At 36.9% G+C, this 9853-nt stretch overlaps 1 non-coding gene across 1 annotated transcript; it reads left to right on the top strand.

Moving 5' to 3' along the window:
- Window positions 1-781: 781 nt before the first annotated feature.
- Window positions 782-888, top strand: LOC147825350 (U6 spliceosomal RNA). Its single transcript, XR_015441208.1, has one exon. It is a non-coding gene; the product is annotated as a U6 spliceosomal RNA (small nuclear RNA).
- The last annotated feature ends 8965 nt before the right edge of the window (window positions 889-9853 follow it).

Below are 9853 nucleotides of genomic sequence, written 5' to 3'. Positions count from 1 at the left end.
TATTATTTCAGAAAACATACTAAGAAAAATCATATTTGTCTTAGATAAATACATCCTGTATATTTTCAATAATGTGATAGAATTCACTACAATAATTTAAAAACTACATATGGTTGAGAAAAATGCCAAAGGGGGAAAACATAGTCTTAAATTTGGTGGTGTGCTTCCTGAGCTGGAACAGAATTCTGCATTGCTGGTAGCATTCACACCTCTTCATTAATGCTGTTAACAAGTCTTTATCTATTCTGGAGTCTGTAAAAGCTTAGTGTGTCAGAGCGATGCCAAATTCTTACCTACCTCCTGATGTATTTTATGACAAAGATTCATTAGTAATCAACACTCAGACCTGGACAAGTATGAGTGGAGTACACGATTAATAGTTTAGTTCACAAAAGACCTTTCTCAATCTTATTTTAAGTAACTTAAACCTATTTTGCAACCTATTTCTGTATTTCTACAGCACATTTCAGGGTGAGAATATTATGTTAATTGACTATCATCCAAGCAGTTTCCATATTTTGCTTTGTTTTCTTTTTTTGACAGGTAGCTTTCACACTTTTTTTGATTCAGAACAACTAGTATGTCCTAACTATGTATACATGGACCTACAAACACACACATACACAGAACCAAAATTTTTGAAAAAATGTTTTCTAATTATTGTCATGTTATATATTATATTTTCTTCTACATTTAAAAATATTTTTAATTTAAAAATTGATTACTGAATTAAATTGATTGGATGTCTGAGCAATGCGCAGTTTCAAAAAGCACTCAATATGCATGGTTCATCTGCACGTATGTACTCAATCTGGGGAAATACTTAGAACACTACCATGACCCTTGCTCAAAGATGGCATGCAAATTCAAGAAGTGTTCTATATTTTTTTTAAAAAAATCACTTGTCTGCCTACCTGCAGAGAGTCCATTAAAATGTGTTCTAAGCATGTAATGCAATATTATTTGGCCTTAAGAAGGAAGAAATCTCTGATACATACTACAAGATGGATGCGCCTTGAAGCTAATGCTAAATGAAGTATGCCCATCAAAAATGAATGAATGCTGCATGAGTCCATGTACCTGATGTTCTTGCAATAGAAAATGCATAGAGTCAGAAAACAGAATGGTGGATGTCTAGGGCTATGGGGAGAGGCAAATGGAGAGTTATTGCTCATGGTATACAGATTCTGCTTCATAAAATGAAAAATAAAAATGGATAAAGTGATGGTTGCATAACCATTTGGATTTACTTAATGTCATGGAACTATACACTTAAAAATGGTAATAACATATACTTTATGTTATGTGTATTTGACTATAATTAGAAAATAAAATTTAAAAATTATTTGAAGCAATCAAATCCCAACAATGTACTTCATAATTATTGAACCAGGGATAGAGATCCTGAATGTGGGATTTTTAAGCGATCTCCAGGTAAACCTGATTCAAGGTGGTTTGGAAGCCACTGTTTTAGAATATGATGATGAGCTTTTTCAATATTCAAATCCTTTTGCTGCTTCTCTGAAAAAATCAACAGTATGAGGTAAGATCCCACAGAAGCCTAAACTTATCCCCAACCAGGTTTTAAAAAGAAAGATTAAGAATCAGAGGAAGAAACTTTTCCAAAAGAGGCAATAAATAATTAAATTATTTAATTATCAAAACATACAATGTCTAAGACTGCTTCACTTACTTTTATATAGTCATATTCAGGGTCTTCTCTCAAGTAAAAGAAAATACCACAGTCTTTCACTTTTTATATACCAAGACTTTTACAGAAATTACTTGATCCTATATCAAAATGTCTTAAAGAGGCTTTACATTTTTATTTTATGGGTAAGAAAACTGAGTGTCAGAGTTGTCAATACTTTGCCCTATGTCACATAGCTCATACTTGGCAGAGATAATGTCTCTCTGAATCCAAAAATGTTAGTCTTTTCAAAAAAATCCTCCTTCTCTGCATGATGTTTTCCCACTCTTACATAGCACAGTGAGGTAGACCTCATTATTGTCACTTTAAAAATAAGAAAAGAACCTCAGGGAGATGACTTTATGAAGGTCACACAGTAAGCCTTTCGTATTTTGATTCACTTTTCATCCATAAAACAGAGCTATTTCACCTCTGAGAAATACATCGAAGAAACCAAATAAAATTGAATGTCATAAAAATAATGCAAGAAGGAATAAAACTTGATTAATAGAAAGTATGAGGCAGCTATGGTTAATTGAAGGTTAACTAGAGGCTTCTTTTTGTTTTAACCTTTAATGTTGAACATCCTTTCAAAATAGATTGAGACACATTCTATTTTATGTAAGTTTAGTGTAATGCACACAATTAAATCTTTCTTCGAGTTTTTTTTTTAAACTTCAATCTATCCCTGCAGATGTAAATGATCCAAGAAATTGATTTAAACTTTTATAGAGGCCAGAAAAAAGCTTAAATGTGTGTGGATTTTTTTTGTCCAAATCACTAATAGGAAATTATATGGTTTCTTTCTTTAAAATAAAGCATCAAAAACAGGCCTGCTTTTCAGAGACTGATTCGAGAACAGATTATAGAAAGTAGTACAGCTGATCAATATTTCATGCCCTTCCCTCTCCAAATAGAATTTTAGGCTGGAGAGAGAACTATTGCCATTTTTCTACTTAAATAGAGTGTTCCCTTATATCAAGGGAAAAGTGTATGCATGACATATATATTGCTCAGCAGTATTAATATTCTTAAACTTCCTCATTTATTAGGAAAAATATGAAAGGTGTAGATTTTTCATGGGATCTAGTAAAACCCCTTATCTGAGCAGTAAATCTCAAGTTCTCTTTTCTCAAAGAAAACGAGACCCATCAGCTTTCCTTTTACAAACCATGCATTACCTTCATTATTGTCATTGCCAGACATCTACAGAGACAGAGTTGAATAATTGTAATGGGAAGGATTCAAGGCATAATCAAAGGACTACACACCACAAGTGTTTACTGCAAGTGCTTTAGTGATTTGTTGGCCAATCAACATAATAGTCTTTGTAGACTGGCAAAATATTGTTAAAAATAGTTTTTCTTTATTGAAATTCTGATTAGTAACTTTTCAAATAGAGTCTAAAATACTTCCAAGTCATGTACTCACTTGCCAAAGTATAGTTTAAGAATCTAGTCAGCCTTGCACAACTTACTTAAAAGAGTTGCACTCTAGATTTGCTTATATAAATAAAGGCCTCTGTCTAGATCAGTGGCACCAAACCTATAGTGGTGCGCCAGAGTGGGCTGTTTGTATCACTGAAAGCTCTAACAGGTTTACCATCATGGTCTAGACACTACCAGTAGTTGGTCACCCAGGGCTAACTAGAAATCTAGCTGATTCCTACTGTTATACTATTCCATTTGTTAGTATTCTAAAATTACATGAAGTTAAGAATTAGTAGAAGTATACACTATGATGTGACATGTGCTAATAAACATCTATATTTTCAGGAGAATTTCATTTTCAATTATTTAGAAAGTTTTTTAAATTAACTTGGGAAGATAGTTTAAGAGCAGCTATGAAAGGAGAAGGCTATTGGTGACTACCAAAGGAACTTAATATTTGTACATCTAAATTGTTCAGGTCAGTTTACTGCAATGGTTCTCAAAGTGTGTATGAGGATATTTAGGCAGTCTAACAACTTCAAATGGGCTGACATTCAGAATATTTCTAGAAAAACAATCACTTACCTAGAACATTTGGATCATTAGAAATGACTTGGCAAGAAGAATTTGTTCGATTTCTCTTTCTTAGAGTGATGGCTCCTTTCTATAGGCATCAATCTGCTATAACACAGGCAGTGGGAACATAGAAACCGTGAGGTCTAGCCAAGCCCAGCCTTTCACATGGGAGCAACTGTGAGTAGACAATCCACAGCATGGAAGCATAATAGAATGTAGCTGCTCCTGGGGAGTTGGGGAACTGCCCCAGCTAGTGTGCAAATTGGCCTGAGGTTCTGATGCACAAAATCCTTTTTAGAGAAAGGGATAGGATTGCTTTCTTTTCCCCTTTCCACATCACTCTCTGGCCTCCTGCTGCTCTTTCAAGAATTTTTCTTTCAGATTGACCTTTACTTGAATCTCATTATAAGATTAAAAACCTGTGAGTGACATGTCAAATGATCTAGCAGGGAGATCTACAACAAGGTATCAAATTCCAGTGCTTTGGAAGACATAGGATACTCATTTCTAGCAAATTGTCTGGGAAAGCCTGGTGCCCTCCATGTCTAGCTGCAAGGAGTTAACAAAATCATATAAATCTCAAAACTTATATTCTCCAAAGAAAAAACCTGGCTCCATGTTTGTGAGTGTTATTTATGTTACTGGGGTGGGGGGATGGATGTCACTTATATTTATCGCCAGATTTGTGGAGCTGAATATCGGGTTTCTTATTCTTCAAAGCTGTTGTTCAAGTTTGTGGTTGGAGGCATATTCTTCCTAACTGCCCCTTTCTCTAACACTTGCAAAAGTGATGACAGAGAGGAAGTTGCATTACCTGCTGTAATTTTATTTCCCAAATTTCTTCTTCCTCATAAAAGTGAGTCTGAGTCAGCACCCATCGCTCTTGATTTCCCCCATCTGTTCTCTTTTCACACATGCTCAATTTATCATTTGACTGGTGCTCTGTTACCATGTTGTCTGAAAGAGAAAGCAAATGTTATCTCTTTAAATTTTTTAACAGAATAGGTTTAACGAATTATAAACTCAGTGTCTTTCCAAGTCCTCTGCAGGGGCTGCATAACCACGGAGGTTTACTCTGCCCTTTCCCCTCACCATCAAGCAGTCTTGTTCCTGGCAAGACTTGAACAGAAGGGGAACAGAGGTATGCGAGGAGCAGCTAAAGAGTTAGAGAAATAGGGAAAACTCAGTTTCAGAAGATTTTTATGCACCCATCAGCATCCCAGCATTTGTTTCAAAGTCACATTTTTATGATTCTGAAAGATACAAAACCGCATTTATCCTGATGTCAGGAAAACCACGGAGTCTGTAAAATGATAAATTTTATTGATCCCATCAAAGAGCTGAGGTCACAGATGTCTCCTACAACACCATGGATGGGGGGCCCTTAAACTACTTGTGTTTATTTCTCACAGGGCTGGCGGCTGGAAGTCCAAGATCAGGTGGACAATTCTCTGGTGAGGACACTCCTGTCCCTGAATTTTACATGAGCCTCTTGTATTTTCACACAGTATAGATCAGAGAAAGAGCAACCGTTCCTGTCTCTTTTCTTAAGGACACTAACTCCATCTATGAGGTTCAACTACCATGAACTGATCACCTCTCAAATGCTCCAACTCCTAATACTATCATTTTTACTTTAACATATAAAATTTAGGGGGAGGCATAAACACTCAATCTGTAATATGAGACAATCTCGCAAACCAAGTTATAAAGAAGGACAAGCCTCATCCAAAGGAAAAGCAAACTCAAGATACACAAATTTATTCAGCATTGGTAGAGCATGGTACATAAAATGGCTAAGAAGAAATTACCAAAGTTTAACATATTCTTAAATATAAAGTGTGGTCAGTTTAGAATAGGTGGTAGAGCCAGATATAAGTGACGTTCAACCACACTGATATTTTCTAGTACACAGGCCTCCCATATTTATGAGAAAGATTGGAAGAGGCAGGCAATGAGATAGAGCCCCACTGCATTGGGCACAGGCATAAAGGCCACTGGCAGGTATTAGCGATTGGGCCAAAGATATGCCTACATCCCTAAACTTTGCTCTGCTACAAAACAAAAACTTTGACCTGCTAAAGAGGGACAATGCACTCTTACCCTCATAGCATGGGAAGATGCACTGCTTCAAGCTTAGGAGTAAAGTGAAACGTGTCTGTCCCTGGGAAAGGGATAGGAAAGCCTCTTATTCTGAGAACACAGCCAAATACCCATTTTTTCCAGATAGAGATAAAAGCAAAAATCCTTATATTTGGGTTCAATAGATTGAATGTTCATGCCTTCCCCTCTCCCAAATTCACATGGGAAATGTAATCCCCAGTGTGATAGTATAAAAAGATGCATCTTGAGAGGTGAGGTCAAGAAGGTAGAGCCTTCATAATGGGAATAGCACCCTTATACAAGAGACTCCGGAAAGATACTTCCACTTTTCTGTGAGACATGGCAAGATGACCATCTATGAACCGGGAAGAGGATCTTCTCCAGACTCTAAATCAGCGGGTGCCTTCATCTTGGGCTTCCCAGCCTCCAGAAGGTGAGAAATACATCATTTAGTTGATGGTATTCTCCACAAGTAGCACAAACAAATTAAGATATTGGAAGAGGGCTAAGAAACTGTCTTGAATCTAGCACCCTACACACATGAAATCTGTCATTTCCGAAGAAAGGAAATCCTCATCTAGAGCCACCTGGAAATAGAAAGCAAGGTTTGGCTGCTAAAATCAAAATGGAGAGGGTTAGTGAGAAAACTACCCCTGAGGCCAAGGCACATAAATTCTGCCTAAATTTATCCAAAACCAAAACAATACAAAAAGTTCAAGGTCCTGAGTTCAATCCCCAGTACCAAAAAAAAAGTTCCCTAAAGGATGAGAATATAGTTCATTTGCAGAATGCTTCCCTAGTGTATGTGACGCCCTCAGTTCTATTTCTGCCAGTACAGAAGAGCCCTAACCTCATTACAAATCTAGCTTGGACTAATGAGGAATAACAAGGTATCACTTCTCAATGCCAAAATTGCCAATTGTCAATCAGACAATCATATAGGAATTATAGAACAGATAGGAATTTTGGCAGAGAAAGGAACTATTTTTTTAAAGCCAAGTGTATGTGCTAGTAAAAAAGAAAGGCTATCAAAGATAAAGATATGCTTCACTGAGATTATCAGTATATTAGATATACTGAAAAAGTAATAAATCAGTTAGAAGGTAAGAAATGAAAATGAAAGAGGAAAAGAGAGAGAAGGAGGGTAGGAGGGAGGGAAGGAAAAATGGAAGACATGAAGAAAAGAAAGAAGACAGCATCCAAGGTCTATAAGACAATGTCAATTGGCTTAATATGTTTGTAATTGAATTACCTGTAGAAGACATATAAAATGTGGTACAGCAATAGTTCTCATCCTTTTTGACCCCAAGGACCTGTTTAGGGGAAGACAGTTTTCCATGGACGTGGAGGGGAAGATGGTTTGAACACACTATGCATATGTTGCACTTTATTGTTATTACATTGTAAAATAGAATGAAATGATTATACAATTCATCATAGTGCAGAATCAGTGGGAGCCCTGAGCTTGTTTTCCTGCAACTAGACAGTTCCATCTGGGGGAGATGGAAGACACTAACACTCAAGTGTTTAGGTGCAGTTTACTCTGTAATCTTGGCTGCTGTCATTGCAGAAAACTGTGCTTCACAAAGATAGGATGCTGGAATTGGGAACAGGGTTTTTAAGTACATTTGGCCTTGAATGTAGCCACTTTATCTGTTGACTTGAACACAATTATTATTCCCCCCCTGAAATGACAGATTGAGTTCACTGACCAGGTAGAATATGTCACACAAGTAAGTAAGTTTTGCAACCCATTTTATGTCAGTGAAGTTTGCTGTCAGTGGTGACTGTTTTTCTAAAAGAAATCTCTGGAGCAGCTCTTATAATTCAAAAACTCTGGCCAATGATCTACCTTTAGAGAAGAATCTTTCTTCAGTGTATAAGAGAAGGTGTGTGTGCTCTTCACAGAGCTGAGTGAACAGACATGAGTTAAGGGCCTGTACTTACTTTAATGTGGTTGATAGTTTTAATCACATCCTGTGAAATGTTAAGTTCGGGTAACATTTTCCAACTCTCCAGAATTTCTTTGTGGATGACACAGTTGTAGACTCACAGTCTGAGGGACTCACACCCCTCCTTGACCTGAGTAGTGAAACCAGGAAGCCATTGAGCCATGGCAGCCTCTCCACTTGTGTATAAACAAAATGATCAATTCTGTTTTCCTGATATGTAATCATTCAAAGACTTGAGTAAATCAGTAGCTGTAATATTGGCTGGCAACAAAAGTGCGCAAAATATATCCTCATGCACATTCTCCTGAAAAATATATTCCCCAAAACCAAGCATTGTTGCCTTGTTGTCAACATCAGTAGACTTGTCAACCTGAATTGTGTACCATGAGGACTCATTAATTCTAACAGTTGTGCCTCAATATCCTCTAGTATTTCATCAGTTGGATTAGTTATGGTGCTAACTGAAAGAGAAATGTGTGTCACATTTTAACTGTGGTGTTTCATATAAGTTCATGACAAATGTCCTTAACGATAAGTGGATCAACTTTTCACCAATAATACAGGGCTTCTTAGCTATGTAGTCAGTCACTAAGAATGAAAGCCACAGTACGGACAACTTTGATTGCTCCTGTTCTTCATGTTTATGATTTATTTCTTTTGAAAAACTCCAAAGGCTTGTCTTTTAATTCAAGGTGCTTGTTTTCCATGGTGAAGGAGTTTTGAAGGTTTCATGGTTGGATTGCCAGTTACTACATACAGTGTTATACAGAACAAACATGGAGATTGTGAATTACCTGTTGCAATGAACCCACAATTTAAATAGGAATCTTTGTAGTTTCTTTTAAATGTGGCCTTTTTGTTGGTAGCCTTAGAGTATTTTGTTGTCTCATCACTGGATTTTACCTCTTTCCAAAGAAGATCTCTGGTGACATTTGCTTTTTTCTCCTTTGGGCTAGGAATAGTGCGTGGGCTTACCAAAACTGTGACTGAGACAAGTGTGCAGTGCAGGAAAGAGCCACAGGCAGACAGAATAATAATCTAATGGGTGTGCCACACAAAGATTAACAAGTGTTAGATTCTGACTTAAAGGCTACCACCAGGTGCAGCTGTTCAATTGAAGTACATCACTGGAGTTGCCATTATAAAGTCTGCCACCATACACAACTTAATTGTCAGTTGTCACTCATGAGTAAGGTTTTGATATGAGTCTGCAAGCAATCTATTTATTATGGCCTTCGTGCAGGAAGCCATCTGTTTTAGCATCAATCTGTACTTGTAGCCACTCTCCAGCACTAGCATTACCACCTCAGCTACATCTCAGAACATCAGGTATTAGATTCTCATAAGGAATGCACAACCTAGACTCTTCACGTGCACTGTTAACAGCAGGATTCATGCTCCTGGAAGAATATAATGCTGTCACTAGTCTGATAAGGGGCAGAGCTCAGGCAGCAATGTGAGTGATGTGGAGCAGCATTAGCTACAGATGAAATTTCAGTTGTTTACTCGCTACTCACCTGCTGCTTTGTGGTCAAGTTCCTAACAGGTCCTGGACTAGTACCAGTTCCTGGCCTGGGGTTCGGGGACCTCTGGAGTAGAAGACATATTTAAAGAGGTAAAGATTAAGAGTTTTTAAATTAAAGGAAGAAAACTAACCACAGGTATAAGAAGCTCACAGGACAAACACACCTATACTACAGCCAAATCAAACAAAAGAAATATCTGAAATGTCAGCGAGGAAAGAGAAAAAATATTCCCCAAAGAAACAAAGAGAATGCACCAAGTTTAAGAACAGTGGAGAGACATATACCCAATAAAACTGTCTTAAAAATGAAGACAAAACAAGGATTTTTCTTTTTCTACTAACAAATGAAGAAATATTTTTTTTTGCTGGCACTGCTGAGCTACAAGTGTGAAAGGATGCTCTTCAAGAAGAAGCTTTGGTATAAAATAAAAACTAGATCCCCACATAGTAAAAAGAAACTGTAAAACTGAAAGTAAACATAAAATATTTTTCTACTTTTAGTCACATTAGAAGATACTTGATTTCTTAAAGCAAAAAGAAAGGAAGAAGAGACTGAAGACAGGAGGGAGAGAGGGAG

This window comes from Heterocephalus glaber, unplaced genomic scaffold (genome assembly GCF_053883595.1).
Source record: "Heterocephalus glaber isolate CG9 unplaced genomic scaffold, H.glaber_assembly_v1.0 deba00001504, whole genome shotgun sequence".
Lineage (NCBI taxonomy): Eukaryota > Metazoa > Chordata > Mammalia > Rodentia > Bathyergidae > Heterocephalus > Heterocephalus glaber.
This window is presented reverse-complemented; position numbering and strand designations above follow the sequence as displayed.